The 6,317-nt window shown below is 43.4% G+C and overlaps 1 pseudogene; it reads right to left on the bottom strand.

Annotated features, from left to right (window-relative positions):
* Positions 1-5,720: 5,720 nt before the first annotated feature.
* On the bottom strand, positions 5,721-6,077 carry LOC107401620 (small nuclear ribonucleoprotein G pseudogene; annotated as a pseudogene).
* Positions 6,078-6,317: the final 240 nt, after the last annotated feature.

The following is a 6,317-nucleotide window of genomic DNA, read 5'->3' as shown; positions in this document are numbered from 1 at the left end:
TGAGTGGTTTTTTGGAACTGGCTGATGGGACAGAAAAGTCCACCTACAATACTACACACATACACACACACACACACACACACACACACACTTTCTTAAGAGGAAAAAAGGTATTTCTACTATATTTGCAACTTGTTTGTGTACATAATTATTTAAAAGTCTGCTGTGGATATCGCTCTATATAAATAAAACACTGATGGCCAGTGACCAGACGGGAAGTATAGGCAGAACAAGGAGAGAGGAGAATTGGGGAAACAGGAAGAAGGAGGGAGAGACACTGCAGCCACCTCCAGGACAAGCAACATGTAAAGATGCCGATGAGCCACAAGCGACGTGGCAAAGTATAGATTTATAAAAATGGGTTAATTTAAGATAAAAGAACAGTTAGCAAGAAGCCTGCCATGGCCATACAGTTTATAAGTAATATAAGCATCTGAGTGATTATTTTATACGTGGATTGTGGGACTGCGGGGCTTGGTGGAACCTGGAGAGAAGCCCTCCAGCAACAAAAGTCAATAACAGGGATGGCACAGAGATTAAGAGCTCTGGCTGTTCTCCAGAGGACCCAGGTTTTGTTCCTAGCAACCATGTGGTGGTTTGCAGTGGTCTCTAACTCTAACTCCAGGGAAAACAATGCCCTCTTCTGGCCTTTCTGGGCACCAAACACATTCATGAAACACAGACATTGGCGTTTCTACTTCTTCGCCACTTGAAACAATGTTGCATCCTCCTCTTTGTGTCCATATTTCTGTAGAAAATTCCCGGAACTGCTGGATCAAGCTGTGCACCTGATACTTTGTTTCACGCTGGCATTGTAGCTCCCAAAGACTGTCCGTTCAATTTCCTTCCAGTAGAGAGAGTTCACACACGCTCTTATCTAAAGCGGACAGTAAACTTTTTCAAATAGTAAGCTATGGTATACTGTTATTCCATGGCCCTTCCTTATTAGGGAATTTGATCGTATGTTTATCTGTATTTCTTCTGTCAGTATCCCTCACACATATCCTCTCTGACTGGCCATTTGCCAGATGAACAGAATTCTACACGCAATCTGCTGGCGAGCAGGGCACGCCTTCCTGCTCTTCCATCTCCAGATAATGGTGGTATTGTTTTTTTGGGTTTTTTTTGTTTTGTTTTGTTTTGTTTGGTTTGGTTTTTGGTTTTTTGTTGTTGTTGTTTGTTTGTTTGTTTTTGTTGTTGTTTTTTGTTTTTCGAGACAGGGTTTCTCTGTGTAGCTTTGTGCCTTTCCTGGAACTCACTTGGTAGCCCAGGCTGGCCTTGAACTCACAGAGATCCGCCTGGCTCTGCCTCCCGAGTGCTGGGATTAAAGGCGTATGCCACCACCGCCCGGCCATGTGGTATTGTTGTTATTCTTGCTGAATTTGGGGTTTCTCTGGGACTGTTTGGGGAACATGGCTCTACTCCATGAACAAACTTCTCTCTTTCCTGTGCTGAGTGCTATAACTCTTGCCTTGGCTTTCAAACAAATTTTGAGGCTTCCAGGATTCCAGAACCCACACCATAAACACCCAGAATTCTCAATCACTAGCTGCACCTTGCTTTGTTCTGGGTTTTTTTTTTTCCCACCTGGTATTGATTAATTAAAGCCTATATTCTGTGTTATTGTCACCAGATTTAGGGAACAAAGGATGGAAGATAAAGACAAACACTGGGAGCTGGGGAGATGGCTCAGTGATTGAGGGGACATAATGCTCTTGTAGAGGACCCAAGTTCAATTCCCAGCATCACATAGTACAGCTCACTACATTCCAGTCAGGGCATCCAATGTCCTCCACTGACCTCCAGGAGTACTGTACGCATGCGCACATAACCCACAGCAGTCACACATATACATAATTTAAAATAAACAAATACACAAATAAATAAAGATTTTAAAGACAAACACTAACCAGAGTGTCCTCAAACAGGAGGCCCACTCTTTTTTCTACTGGTCTCTGAGGACATGTTCAAACGCAAGCTTTCAAGTAACATGGAAGAGTGGATTCTCTCTCTCAAAAGGAAGGCAGCACAAATACCAAGAGTTGCTAATAGGCATGTGTGGATTTTACACAAAAGAAGAAAGGTAAAAGTCACTCACTCCCAAAGGCAACAGCCACGACATGCTTAAGTGATAAGACTAATCAATTATTAAAGAAACGCCTTCTCCATTAGTTTTTAATTAAATGTGAGCATCCCCCGGGGCACTGACAGGGAGTCCAAAGCTCAATTTTTCCAAATGATGGTGAATTTAACCTCAGGATTAGAACATCAAATATTAAAGCTGAGTGTATAACTAGAAATCTGCATGAGCGCACAGGAAATCGTTTGATGATTGAGAGAATTCACAGTAGTATTGGATGTCTCAGAAAGGCAACCCATTTGAATATATGAATGTCTCTCTTTTTTTTTTTCTTTTCAGAAATAAGCCCTTGATACTGCTGAAGATAGTTTCCCCTAGAAACAAGCTTTAAAGCTCTTGAGGAGGAGACAGTAAGCCTGAAGGATCTGATGCTAAGGTCCCGTAGAGACTGCATGTGAGTGAGCCATGCCTGACGCTTCCTTACAAGGATGCTGGTTGGGGGCAGAGTGTATCAGAGCAAGGATGAGAGAGAGAGAGACAGAAGAGCATGTTGTGTGATATTTTGTTTGTGTTCTGACAAATAAAGCTTGCTTGGAGTCAGAGGGCAGAGCTGCCATTAGTTAACCATAGAGGTCTGGAGGTCTATACAGAAAGGAGACAGGAAGTGATAAGTCGGGGCAGAGAGGGCGTTGGCCCTTTTGGATGGAGGAATAGAAGAGGTATGAGGTTACTGGTGGCTGCTCCTGGTTCTCTGATCTTTCAGCTTCTTACCCCAATATTTGACTCCTGAGTTTTCATTGATAAAGATTAATTAGAATAACACATCAGAAGAGTCTTAATGCCTATGAAAATGACCTGTGTGTCCATCAGGACCACCAACCCCGGAATGGAGAAGACTCCGCAGGACCTATGTTATGTATCTAGCATGGGAAGCAATGAAATACGGGGTAGCCACGTGATCAGGGTAGGGACAAACCTAAGTGTCACCTCGAAGCCAGGGGAGAGTGTAGGTACATGCTACAGGAAACAGGGACCACCCACCCCCAACAAATCACTCAGCGTTCTCCAGAAAGCAGAACTAATCCGATATGAATAGAACGATATTTAAGGAACAGTTTATATCACAGCTCATATGCTTGTAGATCCTGGGAGGTCAAACCCCTACAGAGAGGACAGGCAGGCTGGAGCCCCGGAGAAGGGCTGATGTTGTAGTCCAAATCCAAAGGCATCTGCTGCCTGAATTCCTTCTTCCCCAGACCTTGGTCTCACCGATATCTCAGAAGGACTTCAAACTGACTGGATGAGGCCCACTCACATTGAGGAGGCTAATCCGCTTCATTCAAAATCTAGTTTAAGGGTTCCTGTCATTGAAAGAACACCTTCATCGGAGCTGAGGAGATTGCTCAATCTGTACCAGAGTTGCTGAGCAGGCAGGAGGACCTGAATTCAACCTCCAGCACCCACGTAAAAAGCCGGGTATACTGGAGTATGCCTGGAATAGCAGCACTTCGAAGGCGAGACAGGAGGATCCCTGGAGTTTGCTGGTGAGCCACTCAGCCAAATTGGTGAGCTCAGGGTTCAATGAAACACCCTGTGTCAAAAGATAAGGCAGAAGACACCGGATAGCAACCTCTGGCATACACATACAACAACTTCACATGTGCACATACAGCAACAAACGCCAGGTTCACAGAAACATCTAGAATGGTGTTGGATGAGGGTGTAGCCAAGACGATACATAAACATTGTGATCACCTCCCTCCTGGGCCCTTCCTGTCATTGAGGACATCTGAGACTTGGAGGCCTATGTTGCCTGAGATTATGAAGCCAGCAAAGGAAAGCTACTTGTTTTCTGCTGTTAGTCATGGAAAGGAACCACGCTGTGTTAAAAGTCAACACTGCTAACTCGGGCCATGACAGGAGCAGGCCTAGCAAGTTGACTGGAAACAAATCCTGCTCTTGTTGCTGAAGCCCATCCCTGAAGCCTTGGTCCTCAAGATGCCACAAGACAAAGAAGCCCTACTGTAGGCTTTCTTTGTTTTTTTGTTTTTATTACAGAAGGAGAAATGATCAAAGCTCCCCATTTTTCCTTTTCCTTGAAAGAGCAAAGACTTAGTCTGAACTCTCTGGGCTTCACATTTCTTCTGAAGCAAATGCTTCTGGGAAGAATGAAAAATATGTGTTTCTGAGATCAAAAGGTAACATTGGGGCACCCGACAGGAAAGTAGTTTTCTGTTTATAAAGGATTTGGCTGAGAGCAAGTTTGGCCGGAGTAGAGTGGACCCTGTATATAGGAGGGCTTTGTATGTGTGAATTCAACCACGGGTCAGAAATGTGGTTTGGCCTCCAGTGGCTGCATCTGTACTGCACATGTACACAGTCCTTTTCCTTCTCTTTATTCCTTAGGATTTACATTTTAACAATGGCTTGCACAGCATTTGAATAATCCTCTTGTACACTGTGAAGACTTGCCACTTGAATTGGTTTAATAAAATGCTAATTGGCCAGGAGCCAGGCAGGAAATATAGGTGGGCCAATCAAACTAAGGATGATGGGAAGGAGAAAGGCGGAGTCAGGATTTGCCAGCCAGATGCAGAGGGAGCAGGAAATAAATGTGCCATACTCATAAAGGTACCACCACATGGCAAAGCATAAATAGAAATATGGGTTAATTTATATGTACTAGTTGGCTAGTAACAAGCCTGAGCTATCGGCCAAGCATTTATAATTCATATAAGCTTCTGTGTATTTATTTGGGACTAAGTGGTCAGGACAGGAAACATCTGTTTACACATTTGCATTGTATGAGGTATTATACATAATCTAAAGAAGATTTATGCACACAGGACTATATGAATAGATTGCATATTCACATTCCAGGCCATTTGGATAAGAAGGAACTTGAGTATCAGCAGAGTTCTTAGCTCTGGGGATCTTCTAACCAATCCCCATTGAACATCAACAAGTAACTATACTCTCTGTTGTGTTTCGAACAGGAAATGTCCCCCATAGGCTCATGTGTTTGAACACAAGATCCTCAGATGGTGGTGCTGTTTCAGAAGGTAATGGAATCTTTAGGGTGTAGAGCTTTACTGGAGGGAAGTACATCACTGGATAAGGGCTTTGAGGGGTTTTGTTGTTATTGTTGTTTTTGTTTTTTTGGGGGGAGGGCATTCAAGACAGGATTTCTCTGTGTCCATGGCTGTCCTAGAACTTATTGTGTAAACCAGGCTGGCCTTGAACTCAGGTCCACCTGCTTCTGCCTCCTGAGTGCTGGGATTACAGGTGTGCACCACCATCACCCAGCAGCCTCTAAGGTTCTATAGCCTGATTCTACTTCCTAGAGAGCATGTTTGGAGGACAACTTGTTTGTAGTATGTTTTATAGTCTATAGAACTGTTGACTGCAATTTTTACTTTTCCTTTAGATCTGGGCCCAGAATGAGCTGCAGTGGTGCTGAGGGGCTGGGCTTATATAGCACATCTGTCCAGCCTTCTTGTCTTTGGGAGACTTTGGTTCTGTGGTAGCTCTAAGAAGGCTGTCAATCATGTGGGTTCTTTTTTCTTTTCTTTTCTTTCTTTCTTTTTTTTTCTTTTTCTTTCTTTTTTTTTTTTTTTTTTTTTTTTTTTTTTTTTTGCACTCTGAGTATCACAAGAGTTTATTTAGCAAAAAAGTTTCATATGAAAATGTACATGACCCAATTCTACACCCCAATCAAACAGTCCTTAGGGGAAGGATGTGGACTCCTCTGCTGACCAGCCATTGCTTAGACTCTTTCCAAGGCTTCTAACATGATGGTGCTGTTTCCTCATATGACCACCACGCCGATGTTGTTCTGCTACCCACTAGTTGCCATTCCCACACACTCATCAATCACAAGATTCATAAAGGGATCAGAGCCCCATGGTCTTCCTTGTACATGCCGGCCACCATTTAACTTCAATGATAACTTCTTGTCCATACATTTCTTCAGCTCGGGAGGGTGGGCCTTGCTCATGGCGACACTTCAGTGGGCTCGGTACAGTGGAAAAAAGCTCATGTGGGTTCTCTTGACCCAGTGCAAGTGAGTATGTGACTCAAGCTAGCCAATCTAAATGCTCTCTTCCATTGAAACTGTGATGGGGGGTGTCATGTGACCTAAGTTGATGCCTGAGCTGTTTATAGAATTGATATAAATGTGGATGAAGAAAATCTTCCTCCTTTAGTATTTGGAGATGTCATTTTTATCTTCTTTCTT

The sequence above is a fragment of the Peromyscus maniculatus genome, chromosome 17 (assembly GCF_049852395.1).
Source record: "Peromyscus maniculatus bairdii isolate BWxNUB_F1_BW_parent chromosome 17, HU_Pman_BW_mat_3.1, whole genome shotgun sequence".
In the NCBI taxonomy this organism is placed as follows: Eukaryota; Metazoa; Chordata; class Mammalia; order Rodentia; family Cricetidae; genus Peromyscus; species Peromyscus maniculatus.
This window is presented reverse-complemented; position numbering and strand designations above follow the sequence as displayed.